General features: G+C 52.1%; 1 protein-coding gene and 1 non-coding gene across 2 annotated transcripts in view; one reads left to right on the top strand and one right to left on the bottom strand.

Moving 5' to 3' along the window:
• LOC136993729 (scavenger receptor cysteine-rich type 1 protein M130-like) overlaps window positions 1-19253 on the bottom strand; it is a 195774-nt gene that overhangs the window by 112109 nt on the left and 64412 nt on the right. The window lies entirely within an intron of this gene.
• TRNAA-UGC (transfer RNA alanine (anticodon UGC)) lies at window positions 17116-17186 on the top strand. Its single transcript has one exon. It is a non-coding gene; the product is annotated as a tRNA-Ala (tRNA).

The raw sequence follows: 19253 nt of genomic DNA, 5'->3' as shown, positions 1-19253 counted from the left end.
CCTAGGTTAAAGGAAGGCAAAGAAACTCCATCCTTGCCTCTATTTATACATTTTCTGTTATGGGGGTTGTCTTTCTGAATAGCCTACTTTAAAGCAGAGGGGCAGTAGAATTTTACATTAAAATAGTTTATGCCTAACCTCTCCAAAGAAATCCAATTACTCTTAAAGAGTCAATTGTAAAAGTCCAATGGTAGAGAGCCCACTTAAGAGCCACCAGTGCCAACAAATTACATATTATGCCAATGGATTAAGTATTGCCACCCTTTAGACTCTGTACAGGAGCAGGGAGGAGAACACTTCACAGTCAGGCAGCTGTTCCTCCTCTTCAGTAGATTCCTGGGCAAAATGTTGCTCATCATCATCAGCGGAGGATGAGGAATCACTGCTGTAGACTGCATGTTTCCATCTGCAAGCATTTCAAAGGCAATAACAAAAACAAGATTAGGCCACACTATGTCACATCAAAAATCAAGTGCAGTCCACCCCAGAAGGTACTATGAGATCTATGAAGTTTCCAGCCCATTATATGTATTCCTCATGCATCTGATTTCAAACTGCATTACATGTTCTTCCTTGTGAGAGCAAAATTCTGTCTTTGTTGGGAAGTTTAAAAAAAAGAAAAAAGTACATGGTACTTATACACAGCTTGACTTTGGCATATGAAAGGCCAGAGCCTTGCAAAGTAACTGTAAAGCCTTGCAAAGTAACCGTATTTGTGAATCTATTGCCCCTGATTTCCCCTGAACTTCATGTTCACAGCTGTTACCAAAACCAGCAGGACAGGACAAGAAGGGAGCTCCTGAGAGAGCTTCAATTAATTATGATGCATACAGGAGGATAATTATGATGCATACAAGTTTTGGCTTGAACCTTTTTTAAGGTTTTTATTCCCCTTGTTCAAGTCTTGCACAGGCTGCGGAACATGGGCGAGGTACTGCCTTCACAAGGTATTGCATAATTACATCTTTTCCTCAAGGCATAATCAGCTCAACTACTGCAACATCCTCTTCTGTCCTGAAATACAGCCTTGCCCCACTCACATCCATTCAGAAAGTTGCTCTAAAGATCATCTTCTGAACTTATTCCCTTCATCATGAAGAACATTCTCCTGACACCCTTCAAGTTTCTTCTCTCACAGCAAATGGCGTTGCTAAGGCCTTTCATGAATTGTACTCATTCCTACATTATTTCCCACTGAGTGCCCAGAGGAGAGCTCTGAATTCCGAGCCGGCCCTGACAGCACCTCTCACTGACTAACCCCTCAATACAAAAATGCAGAAGCACAAGAATTTGTGCTCTAAACCAGGGTTTGGTAAATGTGGAGGTTGCTGCAAATTCTTATCCAGACATAAAACTGAGTGTATCAGCTAATTACAGATTAATAATCCAGAAGGAGAATCATGAAGAAAGTCATAGTTTCCCAGCAGATATAGAAGTATTCCTACTGACACTTGAGGGATAGCATATGAAATACTGTGGGGTCTGGAGCATCTCTCTTATGAGGAAAGACTAAGAGAGTTGGGCCTGTTTAGCCTTCAGAAGAGAAGGTTGAGAGGAGATCTTATCAATGTGTACAAGTATCTGAAGGGAGGGTGTAAAGAGGATGGAGTTAGACTCTTTTCAGTGGTGCCCAGCGACAGGACAAGAGGCAGCTGGCACAAACTGAAACACAGACGCTTCCATCTGAACATGAGGAAAAACTTTTTCACTGTGAGGGTGACAGAGCACTGGAACAGGTTGCCCCGAGAGAAGTTGTGGAGTCTCCTTCTCTGGAGATTTTCAAAAGCCACCTGGACGTGATCCTGTGCAATGTGCTCGAGGTGACCCTGCTTGAGCAGGGGGGTTGGACTAGATGATGTCCAGAGGTCCCTTCCAACCTCAACCATTCTGTGATTCTGTGATATCATATGAAATACTGTGGGTAATTCTGGTCTCATTTGAAAAAAAGGAACAAAATTCCAACAAAAAGTGACAAAGGCAGGCTATGAAGATGCTCCAAAAATGAAGTGCCAATCATTCAAAAGCACACTAGGAGAATTTAATTTGACAGAGTCAAACTAAGACAGAGGTAATATGATTGTTACATATAACAGAAGTTGCTCTAGGGACAGAGAACCAGTTACACTCACAAGCAATGCTGCCACAAGAACAAATACCCATAAAGTTGCCCCCAATAAATGCAGTTCCCTGAAAAGGAAATCCTGGAAGTGATTCTCAATGAAGGGACTATATTACAAAGGAGCTTAAGTCAATTTATAAAAATGATTCTGGGATCCTTTTGCCTGTAACAGGCAACTAAACTACAGGAGACAGGAGACTCTTTGGGAGGTGATGAAATGTCAAGGAAAAACAGGCAAATGGGAATCCAAACCTGAGTCACAGGGACAAGCACAGGAAGCTAAGCAGTGCCTTTTTAATCTGTAGGCCAACCATACTTCCCAAGTAAACATCGTTCATTTGTGCATGAGGAACAGTAAAATTCAGCAGCTGAGGAGTAAAAGCACAAAAGCTTAACAGCTTAGTTGTGCCTATGCGATGGAAGGCACCAGGCAGTCTTCCTGCATATTTCAACCCCAGCCATTATTTTTGGTAAGTTTTAGAGTGAAAAAACAAGTCCTGAAACAGCTGTTTGTAAAGAGAGTGTCCATTCAAAAATCTCAAAAAGGCAATTCAGAGAATGAAGCATAATGTGTATATACACCAAATTCTCACTGTTATTTCACATTTTCTGAGGAAGAAGATATGTCCTCCCTGCTCAGAGGATGCCTCTAGTATGGTCATACCTATCAATTTCTAAGTTATAATTAGAAAGAAAAAATAAGTTTTCTTGGACTGTAGCATTCTTTGGAAGAAGTTATTTCAGCAAAATTAACACTATTAATTTGCTGGGTGAAATATATTATTTACACAAAAAGTGTAAGATAAATGAATACTTACTTTCTCTGCATCACTGAACACCACAAGGTCTTCTCTCACCTTCATGTCATGTGCTGGTTTGCACTTAGCCAGGTTCCGAAAACCTTAAAAAAAAAAAAGTTAAAACGTTCCCTTTGGATAGATATTTAAGAACAAGTGTTTGAGAATTCACAATCACACACTGCACTTAGGTTCATTCTTCCCTCCTGCTGAATGCAGTCAAAAATCCACTTTTGTAGGAGAAAAAGAGAAATTCTAAAGATCATAGTCAGATATTAGAAAGAAATTATGGGAGATTTTAACAGTACTTCAATTGCTCTGCATGATAGCAGTAAATCATTTACAGCTTACAGCCTTCCTCAGGTCCTTCCTCCTTCTACAGGGTCAATACAAAGTGGCACATGTAAGAGCAAGGAAAAGCAAGTGTGAAAAAAAGCTTTGAAACACTTGTCTGCTGGCAACACTGGAGCAGGCAGCTGCCTGAGAGAACTCCAGTCACAGCTTTTGTTCCCAGACTTTTGTGCATGGTTACTTTCTACAGAGTTTCCTAGAAACACTTGTCACCCACTCCAATTAATCTGGGCTTAAGTTTGACCAACTCTGGGAAGCAGCACCAGACAAGAAGTACAGGTGCTTTCAGAAATACTGCACCCTTCAAGGCTGAAAATCGGAACCCGAACCCAGATACTTCTGAGATCTGCAGTGAGGGGTCAGCAAAGAATTTGAAAAGAAAACTCACATACACGGCCAAGGAGTATTTTTCAATATACACCGGATGACGACACCACTACACTGCAGCAAATGTTACCTCCTCCCAGAGCCAGCAAAGCTTCCTTAGTGCCTGGACGTCCTTAGGGGTGGCAGTGAGGTTAAAAGCACTGCTCAGGGTCTCCTCTGGCTTGCCTTCCTCAAATGCAGCAAGGACCCCTCTCACCATGGCCTGAGAAAACACAGTTACAGCAGAAAGGGCTCATGAGACATAGGAATGAGCACACGAACCTTTGAGCAGCAGGTAGCTAAACAAGGCTTGTCAAAGCCTGTTAAGTTAGAGCCCGGAAACAGCAGGAGTGTTTCAGAGCCCAGGATCACTGGCTCCTTCCGTTTGCTGCTCAGTGAGCCACAGCAGCCTGGTTCCTTGTTTCAGAGTCCTAACTGTGAAGGGCAGGGTTGTTTCAATCTGCTCGCCCTTCAGCGGTAACAGGGGAAAGAGAGGAAGCGGACAGAAAACCCGAGGACTAGCAAACACAAGAAAGCAGCTCAGGAACGAACACAAGAACAGCAAACGCCTCTTGTGCTGCACCAGGCTGCAGCCGTCACAACGCTGAGGTTTCAGCCAGCCACAGCAGGCATTGCCCACACCAAGGCACCTAGGACAGGAGCCTGGAAGGTCTTGAGGGTGGTGAGCTTCAAGGGGAGCTGAGCTGACAACACAAGGGGAAACAGAGGACAACACTGGAGTCAGGCAATCGGAACACCATGGTGTGCGTTTGACTAGCTGCAATATGGCTGCTGGCATCCAAGTGTGCTTAAGGAAGGCAGAGTGTTAAGAGAAAAACCACAAGTCAGCTTTCAAGGACAATTACATGTATGGGGCTGCCAGTTTAGGGAGGACAGTGCAGACAGCTTCCTAACACTGACTGCTGAGCAGGAAGCCCAACTCTGACAAACAGGCCTTGCGAATATCATGTGAAAGTTCATGAGCACGGAAGCAAGGCGGCTGCCAGACGTTTCAGCCAGCCACAGCAGGCATTGCCCACACCAAGGCGTTGCAGCTTCCCACCACGGGAGGACACCAGGGGCAGCAGGAGCACAGAAAGCAGCTTCTCTGCTCCTCTCCCTCCTCACCTGCTGCCTGCGGTTTCCCTAGTGATGGAGCTCGCACAGCTCAGGGCTCCTCTGCACCTGCCGGACAGCAGCGCGGGCTGGAAACACCCCTCTGTGTCCCCGGGGTGCTCGCAGGCAGCACCTGCCCCCACCCGCAGCGCAGACCTTTCTCTCTCGCCCCGTCCAGGCCCATCCCGTCCTGTCCCCTGCCGCAGACTCGCCCAGGCCCCGGGGCAGAGCGGGGCCCTGTGGCAGCAGCACCCCGGCAGCAGCGTTTCCCCGCCGATGCTCCCCTGCAGCACAACTCCCGCAGCCCAGGGCCAGCCCGGCGCCGCTCCCCCTTGCTCCCCGCCCTCCGCACCGGCCCCGGCCCCGGCCCCGGCCCGGCCCCAGCCGGCAGCAGCCACCACACGCTCTGCGCACATGAGCACACGCCGGGCCGCAGCGTCGCTCCGGGCTCCCTGCGCAGCAGCCGCCAACACCCGCCGCTGCCGCAGCTGCTTCTCCGCGGCCTCGAGAGCGGCGCCGCGGCGGGGTGCGGCGGGGGCAGGGCCGGCGGCACCAGGGGCGGTGGCCATGGACACACAGGCCCCGCCCCCACAGGGCCGGAAGTGCCACCTCCTCCCTCGGAGCATGCACACTGGCGCAGAGGAGGGCGGTGAGGGGCGGGGCGGGGCGGGGGCGGGCTGCCCGGGCCCTGCGAGGAGGGAGGGAGGGAGGGGGCGAGAGGCGGCTGGTGCCGCGCGGGGCAGCGTCTCCCGGCGCGGGGCCGCCCGGAGCCTCGAGCCGCAGCGCCGGGAGCTGCCGCACCAGGGCCGAGGGCCGAGGGCGCGCGCGGGCTGGGCAGAGTGAGCGGCTGTGCGTGTGGGGGCAGCCGGAGGCGCTGCGGCCCGGTGTGTGCGAGCAGCTGCTGGGGAAGGCCTGGCCCGGCCTGGGCCGCCTCCGGCCCCGCAGGAGCCCCCAGCTCTTAGGCCCCTTCTCCTGTCAGGCCAGTGACGGCACCAGCTGGATTTGGGAGCATAACAGTGGCAAAGGAATGATTTTTTGGATAAAAGACCAAAGTACCCTTCCAGTGTCTCCTATTCTTTTTGAAAGGACATAGAAAAAACCCTTAGAAAGTGCTTTTGCTCTCTGTTCCTGAAGTAGAAGTTTTCCCAAGACTTCCTCTTTGCCTTAGCTGATCTAATACTTTGCCTCTTGCCTTCTGCTGAGTGCGGAAGTGTGCGGCTGAGAAGTTTTTACAGACCTAGTTGGTGAGCCCTGCTTTAGGAGTAAGTTATTTAAGTGGGTGTATGAGTTGCTTTTCCATCTTTTATTTCCTCTCCCCCTTAGACATTTCTACCCTAGATTTGAGTGTGTTCAGAGCAGAGGTCTGCGCAACACCTCTGAGTGTCTCTTGTTTCTTGGAGATGGTTCTTGCGGCATCTTTGTGAAATCTTCAGAGCTTGCGTTTAACCTGCTGCCAAGTCCCTGCAGCTGCTGCCTGCCTCTGCGAGGGTCAGCCCCACATGTGCCTTCAGGGTCCCCGCGCTCCTCCAGTTCTGCTGGTTTAAGTGTTTGTGGGCTGGTGTGAGGAGGCCAATAGCTGGTGCAGGTGTGAGAGCAGCGCAGGCAGAGCAGTCTGTGATCCCCGTGTGTTTAGTGAGCTGGTGCCTGCAGCTCTGCTGGTGCTGCCTCTTCCCCTGTTCAGTCCCTGTCCACGCCAGGCCCTGAGGTGCTGCAGTCACTAGGTCTCAAACACGTCTGCAGGTTAATGGTGCTGAACATCGGTTCCCTGCAAGTTTTCTGGAGAAGCTCACTGGCAAGGGAAGGACGCGCTGGTTCAAGCGCGCAGAAGAAGATTTTGGTCGCTGCCAAGTCATTGCTGGGTGTTTTGGTGCGCTCAGTTGTCAGCGCTTCCTCCCCGGCGGCAGCAGCTGCCTGCGCTGTGTCGCCATGGGGCGAGCGTGGCGCAGTGCCCGCTGCCCTCCCTTGCAGCCAGGTTTCCCACGTGGTCAGGTGAGTGCAGCCGCAGCGCCCAGCCCTCCCGGGACCCCCGGTGGGGTTCTCCCTGTGGCCCGGCCTGCGTGGGGGCAGGGCAGCCCCCGACCGCTCCGTGCAGCCCCTGCCTGCTGCAGGGCCAGCCCTGGCTGGGGCCCTGGGGCGAGGGGGGCCATGCCCCCTCTGTGACATGGGCTGTGGTCACAGGGGACATCCCGTGTCACGGCAACAGCTGCCCTCTCCCGCGTGGCCCCAGCCTCTCCCCACACATCGTGGTGAGGCCAGGGGAGCCCAGGCACTGGGGCTGCTCTCAGCACCGCTCTGCTGCGAGGAGCTGCCAACCCTGAGCAGGAGCCGGCAAGGGGAGGCTGGGGCAGCGCGGGGATGCGGTGACGTGTGGAGGAGGAGGAGGAGGAGAGGAGCTGTTTCATTGTCACCTCCTGCTGCGGGGTGACCCAGGGCGAGGAGGACAAAGATGGAGCTCTGGGACACTGGCCACGGGACGCAGCGTGGGCAGGTGGTGCCAATGCTTCCCACCTGTGGTAAGGCCTTCAGGATCTCCTTCCCAGGAGCTGTCGCAGAGACCATTAACTCTGAACATGGCTGTGGAAACCCTGGGCTGGGGGGAGGCTGGACGGGGCTGGGGGCTGCAGCCAGATCCCCCACTGATGGTCCCCTCTGGCTCAGGTGCCATTGTGGCCAGCAGAACTCCTGGGTGCTGGCCCTGATGTCTGAAAAAAGCTGAGGGATCCTGCAGCTGCTGCTGTGCTCTGAAGAAGCAGATAGAATCACACGGGCTGGAAAGGAATCCTTAGACTTTTCCTCAGCTCAGCAAGTCTTTCTGTCTGGGACCGTGAGCACTGCCTCTAATTCCTTCCTGCGGGCTTTGAGCTCAGGGACACATTGTGGATGTCCCGTGGTAGGATCTGCATGTCCTAATGCCTCTGTTTCAGCTGCAGACCCCTCGTGGGGGCAGATAAAGGTTGTAGCCTCAAGGCAGTGCCCACCTCAGCTGCTGAGCCCCTGTCAGGGATGGGGTGTGTTTGGGGAGGGGGATGCAGTTTGAATATGCTTGCACTTGTCATCTCCTTGGCTAGGCATGTGCTGAACAGCTGTGAGCTGCCCCCCCCAGAGCATGACGTGTCTTTCCCTTATTTTCCAGAGACCCTTGCTGTCTGGGAAGGTGTGTCTGACTACGTTGTACGGCAGCTGATGCTGAACCAGGTGGGCCTGCCATCGTGGGCCTGCCCAGGAAAGCCTTCTTCTGGATCTTCTGGATCTGAGGGATGATTTCTCTGCTTTGACTTGTATTTTTGAGAGGGTGAAGGGGAGGGGGATGAAAACATCTGGAAAGTTCTTCAGAAGAACTTCTCCAAGGCTTCTCCAAAGCTTTTCTGAGTGCTTCATCTGTTTCTTTTGCATGGCAGGATTGGGCAGGGCACTGAGCACCATCCCCATGTGCTGACAAGTCACCAGCCTGTCCACCTACCAGTCTCATAATTCTTCTCTTGCTTTGTGTTTTCAGGGAGTGAGAGTTATTCGGCTTGGGACCTTCGGTGTTGTAACTGAACGAGTTGGTGTTGGGAAGCATGGTTTCCTGACTGTTCGCAGACCTGTATTCCGTCTTTCGAAGACTATTGCAGAGGTTCATGGCCTCACCTATGATAAGGCCTATGCTCCTGGTAAAGAAGACAGGCTGAAACTTTTGCTTTGCCTTGGGACATCTTAAGGGTGTGCATATCTGCTGTTCAGCAATGACTGTTAGAAACCTAGAATTGCTTCCCCAGGTCCTGAGAACAGCTTCAGTTTTTAATTATCATGTCATCGTAATGCACATTACAATTATACTCCCTCTCTCCCTGACTTGTTTAACAGCTGGCTACATGCCAGATGTATTGGGGCTGCTGCTTCTCATCAGATTGATTTAAAACCTTTGGTCCATGTTTATGCCACACTGGAGCTTGTAAAGTTGAATAAGGGCATTCATGCTGGCTCTTCCATTCTCCTTCTGCTTTGAAGTAGGTCAAAGGCAGCTGTAGAGAGCTTTGAAATGGAGATCGGGACCATAGTATGTATGAAAACCCATCAGAGGCCATCTTTGCTGCGATTGCTGGTCATTCCTGTGAGCCCTGCATCTGTAGTGGACATCAGTGATGCCTGTGGGGCAGCAGGAGCTCTGAGTTGTGTTTGCAGTGGGTCTTTCCTTTCAAAGGACTCGATATCTTCTCTGTGATGTCAACATCAGTGTGGCACTTCTTGGAGCTGGGCCGCTGGCACCAAAAGCAGGGATGTTTGCTGTGCAGTTCTGAGGGTGCTGGGGGTGGCTGGAAGGATCTGAAGGGGAGTAGTGCAATGCTTGTGTTTGCCTTCTTTCTTTCATCCATGTGATGTGGCACAGCTAAATGTCTCCCAACCTGGAATGCACAGAGTGTGAGCACAAGTACCTGGCACCCACTCTGCCTTCTTGGGAACTGGCCCCCTTTCTCCTCTCCTTGTCCTGCCATCGTGCCTCATGTTCATAGGAGATGGCCAGGCCCTTTCTTTCGATCTCTGTGGGGAAGAAAGCATTGCTGTACACTTGGCACATCCGGTTGTAGAGTGCTTTGAACTTCTCCTAGGGAGAGATGACATGAGATTCCTTCAGGAGCTTTACCAGATGTTAAAGAAGACAGCTCTGTAGCAGTGTCTTGCTTGAAGACCTCAAAGCTGCCAATGCTCTGTTTTAGCCTGCTCCACTAGTGACTTTGTTCCTCTTTTTCTGCTTCCTAGGTCATAAGCTCTCCGAGCCCCTGAAGTATGCTCGCATAACCTCGGACATCTCTGTTCCTCGGAAAACAGTGGAGGCTTGCATAAGAAGAGACCATGCATCTTTTCTCCCGCTGCCTGGAAAGTGGGAAGAATGTTGCCCTTGTGTTGAAGGACATTGGCATGCTTGTTATTCAAGGAGTAGATGTGAAAATGAGATTTTACAGAGACTTTCTGAGAAGGCTGAATGGGACGGAGCAGCTGGTAGAAGTTCTTCTTGGGGTAAGTTTTCCATTTCTCCAGCACTACTTGTAGTCCTTTTCTAACTCACAAGTGACTGCGGTTCTATTAGCCTGCCGTGACCTGTTTAAGGACGTGGACAGTCCTGGCCTAGAGTAATGCCAGCTCCCTAGACAGTTTGTCTTGAGCATTCAGAGGATTTGGCAACAAAGACCACCCCGGGAATTACTGTGCTGGGTCCACCCAAAGATTCATCCAGCCCAGGAGCCTGTTTCCATGTGCTCAGGGAAAAAAGTCCAAGGAAAGGGCAGGTCTTGTGTGTTTTTTCCAGGTAGACCTCCCTCCTTCCAGAAAGTCATGGTTTAGTGCCCGTTGGTGATGACATTTGAACCCATGTGTCCTTTGGCTGTGCCTGGGATGGTAAGGCAGCGAGTTCAGCATTTTGCCCTTAAGCTGTGTAACAATATTTCTGTGTGTCCCTTTGGAAGCTTGGCCTGATCCCTTCATGGGACGCCCTTGAGCTCTGGTGTGGTGAGGAATAGTAATGGATCCCTCCTCCCCTTGCCTGGACCAGTGGGGATGTCAGACATCGCTGTGAAATCTCTGTTGACCTCGGTCCTCTCTCTTTGAAGCTGGAGGGCCTGAGTGTGTTTCATCTCTCCCATATGGCAGCTGGTCAGAATATTTATCACTCTCATGCTCTTGCTCTGTAGCGTTTCTAGGTCTGTGTCTGTGTAGGTTTGTTTTTGCAGGGATAATTGCTGAGCCCACTCTCTGGGCAGGAAGCAGAGGCCCAGGCAGACCAAGGCCCATATGGGACCAGCCCCCTGTTGCTGCTGTTGCTGTGTTGGTCTAGTTGTGCTGATCAGCTCTTCCCAGTGCCCTGGAGTGTCACCAGCATGAAGGGGGTCTTTCTGTCCTAATGTGCGCATCTGCACACTAACAGTCGTGGCTGCAGCATGTAGCAGAGAGAATCATTTGAGCCCGATGCCCTTCCCCAGGTCTCTTGTGCAGCCCTGTCCTTCATGCTGGTCTTTCAGGTGCCGCTGGAAAGGTGAGATGTGAAAGCAGGCTGAGGTGAGCCCCTCGAGGGTTAAGGCAGAGATGCAAGCAGGCTGTAGGCCAGCCCTGCTTCCCAGCTCTGTCTCTTCCTTCTGTCCTGTCTGTTGTGTCTTTTCAGTTCGTTCTCTGGGCCAGGGCCTTTTCTCCAGCCTTTGTTGCAGTGGGTCCCAGAGCAGGACCCTCAGCTGCCCCTTGAACACCCCAGAGGTTTGGCCTTCCCAGTTGTTACCCGCTTTGCCTCTCCATTCCTCCATGGTACAGTGGCAGTTGTCTGAATGTTGAGAGACTGTGTGGTTAACCCCACATCAAGCCGGCAGGGAAAACGCAGCCGCCAGGAACCCCAGCTAGTGAAATGCCTTCTCCTGTGCTTGTCTCCATCAGGTTCTGCATTAGGAAAGACCTAGTCTCCTGACTGAGTCTCTGGATTCTCAGCCTTGCAAAAAGCCTGACAGTGTTCATACCCTCTCTCCTTAATTTCCCTCCAGCTTCTGTGCTTCATAACTGAGGGGCTGTTGAAAGGAATGGAAAAATTCAGCATTTCAGTGAGGCAGCTTCTTCTCTGAGCAGTGGAAAAGTTTGCTGCCCTTGTGAGCACTGAGATAATTTTCTCGGCATCACCTCACACGTGTCTGTCACCTTGCAGATGTCAGAGATGAGGGATTCAGTCCTCTCAGGCACCAAAACCACTGCTTCTCAGACCCATTCTGGTCATGTCATCGTCTTTCCTGAGTGAGTATGTTTGCTTCTTAGCCCCTGGGTGGCCAAGCGAGCAGCTTCTCACGGCATGTTTGGTAGCATTGTGTTGCCAGTGCTTGTGAAGGCTGCTCAGAAATTCATCTGAGAGTAACTCTTTGAAATGTGCATCAAAGTGCAGGTCCCTACTAGTTGCTGGCTTGGGACATTTTCATGTCTTCTGTGAGACCTGCATGAATCAAATGTGTCCTGAATGTGTTTTCTGGGGTCAAAAGTTTTTTGCAGGGAGGCCTGTCTAGGCCAAAGTGAAGGCTGTGCCCAGTGGGGTTTTGGCGAGCTTTGTCCTGGCTCCCATCATGCTCAGTGTTTTGTTCCATTACTTGTCTGGGAGATGGAGGTTCCTTTTTACAGATGGATGGACATGAGCTTGGGAGGCCCTGCAAGTGATTTGGAGGGTGAGAAGGGAGTTAGAAATGGTGCTGGAAAGCTGTAGGGAAGGAGACTATTGTGTTGTGCCTGGACATGAACATTGAACAGGAGATGGGAGATGGTCCCAATGGCAGCACAGAGGATCTGGGTTAAAATGAGCTTTCTCATAGGAAGGCTAGGAAAGCTCTCAAAGGGCCTGATGAGGAAGCTCATGCCCCTCTAGCTTCTGGAGGTCTTCACGATGTCACTCAGCTTGCTACTGCACTCCTCCAGCATCTGGCGTACTCTTCATATTCTGCTTTGGAAAAAGATGGACTTCCCAGTAGCTCCCAAATGCCCCTGTGTCCCCATTATTCACCCAAGGGGCAAAGGAAGTGTGGTGCCCTCCCTTTAGACTGGTGTCTTTTTCCTGTTTCCAGGTACAAGCTTGAGAGTACAGCTAGAAAACCACCCGTGGCACCTGTGAAGCCGACCCGGGAAGAAGAGATGGGAAAAGATGGGTGCAGTGGCAAGAAAGGTAATGAAACATCTGGTTCCTGGCAGGGGTTTGTGTCTTCTCCCTCTGTCCTCTTTGGCAGGGCATTGGAGCCAAGGTGACAGTGGGATGTCTCAGGTAGCATGAGGCACTAGAGGTGATGCTGCTTACCCAATATGGGAAATCTCCAGTGACTCCTGAGGGAACAAGACCTCGGGGCAGCCCAACACTCCCACCTGCAGCTGATACCTCCAAGTTAAACTTTCCCCCATTTGCACGGGACTCAGTGCCCTGGCGTGCACTGCAAACTGCTCTTCCTTTTGAGGCATTGGTGCAGAAGGGAGGCAAACTTGAGAACTGTCCTTGGGCAATGTGAATCCTAAATTGTGCCTGGAGCTGTATGTAATGGAGGGGCTGAGCTCTTTCATGGAATCAGTGTGTTTTCAACTGATGGGAAGAGTCACCTTGAGTAGATGGTACAAAGTCTGGTAACCTATGCCAAGACTTCCTTTCATTTTCAAAGCAAGGAGTTCTTACCTTTCTTTCCAAATTTCTCATAAACATCCCCAAAACAGTGCCTTTGGGTTGACTGTGTCACCAGAGGAACTGCAGGCATATGAGATCAGTAGATAGATCCAAGGATCTGCTCCCCTTGTGTGAAATTGTTGCCCCCAGAGAGACTCTGATCATTCACCAGTACATCCCAGCAAGCCTCCTTTTTCATAATGTGACTAGGATAGAACATGAAAGAACAGAAAAAACAGTACCACAGGAAATGATGTTGCACAGTAAAAACTAAAAGACAGAGAGAAGCCAGTGTCCGGAAGGGCCAAAGACCACCCAGGAAAGAAGACATAAAAGGAATCAGCTGGAGGCCTGAGAGTTTTATCACAGGCTTGATCAGATCTGCATATCCTTCCTTTTCAAAAGGTCTCTGCAATTCTATCCTGAGGTGTTTTCTTGTCTCCTGCTTACAGGAAATCTTCCTGCCCAGTGCTTCCTCTTGAGAGGGAGGCATCCTCCACCCAAAATTACAGCTACGACTATGCAGAAAGGAAAGGGGAAGAAAGCTGAGGGCAAAGCGCCTCATGGCAGGTGAGACACTTGGAGGAATGGATGAGGGTGACCCTGGACTCTTGTGCTTGTTTGGGTGAGATGCTTCCTCTAGACACAAGGTTCATAGCAGCTCTGAATGTCTTTTATCACATGTCGCAGTGATTCCTGATCCCTCGATGGCAGGAATGCCTTTACACCCCTGACCATTTCTCCTTCTTTGACACTGGGTGTCCAGGAACAATCAGTTTTCCATACCAAAACACACGGGAGCTGAGACCATTGAGCAGTGTTTAATACATTAGCCAGGACGTGTCTCTTAGAGGCTGTCTTTATAAAGGACCCTGCTGCTCTCCTTGCCACATCAAGACAGAGCCTGTATCTGGTCATGCTGAGCATTCGTGCGGGCACATCATGCAGCCCTGGGCATTTCAGCTGGGGGTGATCTCTGTCTCTGCCCAGCTTGTGAGTACAGGACGGAGACTAAACTCCCACTGTGCTCACACCACCTCCCCACAATGTGTGTTTTCAGCGTGCTCCCAGGCATCCAAGGGAGCTGCTCAAGGAAGGCGGAGCGAGGCAGGAGGAAGGGCAGTGCTGAAGGCATGCCGCCACCTGAGAAACTGGTTACAAGAATCCAGAGGTGGCCAGGAGAGGTACGTGCTGCTGACTGAGGTCCTCCTTGTGCCATATGGACTTGTGGAAAAGTGCAGTTCTATGGGCAGTGAGTATGAAAGACCCCTTCCTGTGTGTTCATTTGGCCGTTGACCAACCTTGTCTGAGCCTTGCTTTAAAAGGTGCAGGTCATGCTCTAGTTTTGCAATGCATTTGTCACTATTGCATTCTCAGGAATCACCTCAGAAGAACACCTCCCCTTTGACCCTGTTTCTAGAGGGAATGTACCTGCTGGGCCTTTCAGGGATAGGGGATGGACAGTTTCTGTTTAGCTCAGTGATCATTTAGCTCATTGGTCCAAGCAAATATGTGATTTGCAGACCTGCCAGTATTAGCTTAGGGGCATAAGAGCACTGACAGGAAGGCTGATGACAAGGGGCAGAAGGGAGGATGAGAAATGACCTTTGTGCACTGGAAAATACCAGATGCCAGTAATAATCTTTGCTGTTTCTTTTCTGTGGCCCTCCAGGTGGAATATCACTTCAGAGTAATGGGGGAGGGGATTCTTGTCTTTCCTCCGATCTGAACCCCTGGGAAGATTTCCCTTTCCTGTACCTTTTGCTGAAGAGACAAGCAAGGCAAGTGAAGAGAGAAGGTACTTTTGGAGAACTCATCTGAAGAAACCCCAGTGCTTCCTCTGGAGCTGTTTTCCAGAAGCATCTGTAAGAGGCAAGGAACCATGAGGAAGGGGGCTTGTGGTCCAAGCGAAGTCCCAGCGTTATTAAAGTCCCATAGTTGGGCTGTCGGCTGTTGGTGAAGCTCAAGTGAGGCCATGAACACTGATGCTGAGAGTAAAAGCTGAGGTCCTAAGGGGTGTTTAGGGTCATTTGATCTGACCTGCCAAACCTCCAGTAGGGTTTCATTAAAAGTTCCTGCTCCAGCCATGGCCATTTCTTGCCCTCATTTGCGATGCTACGGGAGATGTCCGACTGAGATGGAGGGGTGCGTAGGCAGGCTGGCCCTTGCCCTCTGAAGGGCAGTGGGCCTGAGAGGGAGAAAGATTGGATTTGTGGAAAAGGATGGGATTTGTGTGCCAAGAGACAAAGCAGAGTGCAGAGCAGGGTCTGTCCTTGGCGTCCCGGCCCAGCAGATGTAGAGGGACAAGTGCTGAATGCGAGTGGCAGGGAGGGGGCTGTTTAACCAGCTGTGCAGGGAGCAGGGACTTCAGTGTGAGGAAGAGCACAGAGGGACCTGTCTGGGACCCCTACTGAACATCCCTCTGCATCAGCTCCTTCCTGCTGAAAGGGCACAAGGCAGGGCAGAAAGGCCCCGGGGTCTAGCAGGGAGGCTAAAAGCTGCCTGTAAAACCATGACTTCACAACAGCCCCAGATCAAAGACTGGCAGTCAGTTTTGCTTTCCAAATTCACTTCTTTTTTTTTTAAATACTTCTCCTGAACATTGCACACAGACTTTGCTTTTGTGTTCTCTATCCCCTCTGTACTAGCTCACAACACAAACGTCTTGATGTGTCGATCCTCCCCACTTTCCTTACCCAAATGTACTCACCCATCAGGCTGCCCTGCCCAGCCCAGCTGCAGCACTTTGCAGCCCCCTGTCCCTGCACAGAGGGAGAAGCCCTGCTCCTGCAGCCCCACATGCTGCATTGGCCATCTTGGCAGCTCTTGCTGCTGCTGAACCCTGCTCTCCCATCAGGAGCTCAGCTATGACTGCGACCCAGGATGTCCCGCTCTGTCTCCGGACTCAGCATCTCTCCAGCCAACAAGTCAGGCTAAGGATCAAGCACAGCCTGGATGGAGAGCGCTGTCCTCTACCCCAATGTTGTGCTTGGGGTAGATGAAGGACTGACCCTGCCACAGGGTGGGGGATCTCTGGCACTCCCACGTCCCCACACAGTCTCTGGAGTGGGCACTCAGCTGGGCTCTTTCCCTGCCCCATGGCACTGCACCCTCCCTTCTCCCCATTCAGTAATGAGATGTACAGACACAACCACCTGGCACTGACACACTCTTCCCTCTTCTGTCCTTCCCATCAGGCAAGGGGATGGGACAAGTCAGCTCAGCTCAGGGTCAACAGGACACATATACATCACATCTTCCGTGCTGCTCTCCAGCCTCTCTGGCCATCCCACATGGTCTAGAAAGGACATCCCACATCAAGATGCATGTCCCAGGCAGCAGCAGATCTGCTGTCCCAGAGCTGGGACATGGTGACTGTGAGCAAAACCCAGGGTGCTGGGCAGCACAATCCCCCAGGTACCCCACCAACAGGGCAACGTCCCTGGGTGGGCTTGAACCACCAACCTTTCGGTTAACAGCCGAATGCGCTACCTGCTGTGCCACAGAGACCCCCACCTGGTGCTCTCCTGGGGCAGCTCCAGTGTCCAGTTCCCGGTGCTGAGGGAATGGGAATGTCCCTGGTCCCAGGCACGTCCCCAGCCCCAGGGAAGGGGACACTGCCATTTGCCCACTGCCAGGTGCTGGTGGGCAGAGCAGTGCAGAGGGAGGCCTAATACCTAGGTGAGGGGCTGTGGGCAGCTCCCTGCCCAGGATCGGCCCTGCCTGCTTTCATGGCCCTTCCAATGCACACCCCAGGGGGTAACTGGAGCTGTGGGCACATCACCCTGGGGAGGGCATTTCTCTCACCCCATTTGCTCCTGCTGCTAGCATTGAAGACAGGGGTGACACACACACAGCAGTGCTGCATGGGGTGGCAGAGGTGACTCAGGGAAGGGGTTTGCTCCTCTCCATTGACCCTCCCTGGGAGGGCCAGAGTGTGGGAGCAGCACTTACAGCAAGAGTCTCCTCCTGCCCCCATCAACTGCAGAGATGTTGAAGGGGCAGCACTCCATGGTGCAGCCCTGGTCCAGGACCAGCCCCAGCTGAGTGGTGATCTCAACTTCCCCCATCCCAGCCTGTGGCCCAGCAGGAGGGTTCAAATGCTGCTTTCTGCTGAGGCTCTCAGGGCACCAGGGGCCAAGAGGGCTGTGCTTGTCAGGGGCACATCAGCTTGTCAGAGGCACATCATGGGACAAGAGTATGTCCCACCCCTCAGCAGGCTCTTAGGGGATGTAGCTCAGTGAAGAGCACCTGCTTTGCATGCAGGAGGTCCTGGGTTCAATCCCCAGCATCTCCAGGGAAGCTTTTGTCCTGAATCTCCATTCCCCCACAACAAGGGTGAGGGGGTGAGGGCTGGGAACAGGGTACATTGCTCCTCTCCAAAATTTGCAGGCTTGTCCTCTGACAGGGTGTCCTGTGGGAAGTGGAGCTCCCCATGTGGGAAGAGCCCAGGCAGATCATCAGAAAGCCTGCCCAGGTGAAATGACATCATTATGTCACTACTATTGCAACAACCTGATTGGCCAGCAGTAGACAAACAGGCAGGAGCTGAGAGGTCATCAAATGCATCTCAGGAGAGATGGCAGCCCTGTGGGACAAGAGTCAGTAGCATACATGAAGGTGAGAGGACTGGATGCTGGCTGGGAGGTTATTTCAGCTGCAGCAGCAGGATTGCCCTGGGCAGGCAGACAGGCACTGTGAGGGCATCAGGCTCATCAGATGCACCTGACCACGGGAGGTGAGAGCTCAGCAGGAGGGGAGGCAAGTGGAGGTGCCAGCTGGGACATCACTGGTGAGTCACTCCTGTCCCAGCAGCTCCTGGCCAGCAGCAGGTGAGCAGGCACTGGGGTCACTGCAGGTGACAGGAGCTGATTCAGCAGCTGGGGAGGTGGGAGTGGGAGCAGGAGAGGGAGCAGGAGGGGGAGAGGCAGGCAAGAGCACAATGGCTGGTGTGTTGGTTGTGAGGTCACTTCCATTACACTGCCCCGATTGGCCAGCAGTGGGCAGGCGGCATTATGAAGTCATGAACAGCATCACAGAGGCTGCCCATCAGCAAGGAGAGCTTGGGAGGAGGCAGGAGGGAGGGACAGGTGAAGGTGACATTGGTGGCTTTGATTGTGAGGTGTCTCCTTTCACAGCAGCTGATTGGCCAGCAGCAGGTGGGCAGGCCTGTGAAGTCATCAGGGGTATGACAAAGTCCTTGAGGTAGAGGTGAGAGCCTGGAGGGAGGAAGGAGGGAGAGGCAGATGACCATGATACTGCTGGCATAGTGATTGTGAGGTCACCTCTATGAGTGCAGCCTGATTGGTCAGCAGCAGGCAGGTGGGTGGGCACTGTGAGGTCATGAAGGGCAGGAGGAAGCCCCCAGGAGAGAGGAGAGCTCCTGAAGGGGGCGGGGGCGGGGGCGGGGGCGGGGGCAGGGGCAGGGGCAGGGGCAGGGGCAGGGGCAGGGGCAGGGGCAGGGGCAGGGAAATGTAGCATGACTGGGAGCTGGTTTGTGAGGTCACTTCTACTGCAGCAATCTGATTGGGCAGCAAGCTGGCAGGCACTGTGAGGTCATGAAGCAGGTCAGAAAACCTTCCCCATGGAGAGCAGAGCTCAGGGGAGGGGAGAGGGAGAGATGAGTTAGAGCGATGTGTTGGATGTTTATTGTGAGGTCAATTCCTTGCATCAGCTGCATTGGCCATTAGCATGTAGGTGAGCAGGGAGGTGCAGTGAGGTCATCAAGAACATCAGAAAACTCCCCTGAGCTGAAAGGAGACCTCAGGGAGAGGGGAGAGGGAAGGCAGGTAAAAGGGGACAACACTGGGATGAGGATGTCGCTTCTTTTGCAGTGTGGTGAGATCTTTGGAATTGAAGTTGTGCCTGTGATACAAGGATGACATTCAAATTTATCCGATATAGTCCTATATCAATAGGAGTGGATCGTGTGTGCTCTGGAGCGGTTACATGGGACCACAGGCCATCTGGATTATCAGGATTCATTGAAACAACCCCCCTGAGGGACTGTCACCTGACCCAGGTGAAGATGCTATTGCAAGGACACTTGTGACAGAGAATACCATCAACAGCTGGGCAGCAACCAAACAATCTTGTTCAAGAGGTTTGGATTCCCCAAATGAGCATTATCTAAGCAAAAGATCCAAAGGAATTAGGTTTTTTTTTTTTAAACAAACACTTTGTCTCTGAAAGTCTGTGAAGCAAACAAATCATTTTGATCCATCACCTTCTGGTTATGGACCCGGGCACTTGTGCTGTGCCCCTCTGCCCCTGCCGTGGGCTCTGCATGGAGCTTCAGAGCAGGCATGCCATTTCCTGCAGCCAGGGTGAGAGATTTGGACCTGGCAAACAACATCTGGGCATG

This window comes from Apteryx mantelli, chromosome 20 (genome assembly GCF_036417845.1).
Source record: "Apteryx mantelli isolate bAptMan1 chromosome 20, bAptMan1.hap1, whole genome shotgun sequence".
NCBI lineage: Eukaryota > Metazoa > Chordata > Aves > Apterygiformes > Apterygidae > Apteryx > Apteryx mantelli.
This window is presented reverse-complemented; position numbering and strand designations above follow the sequence as displayed.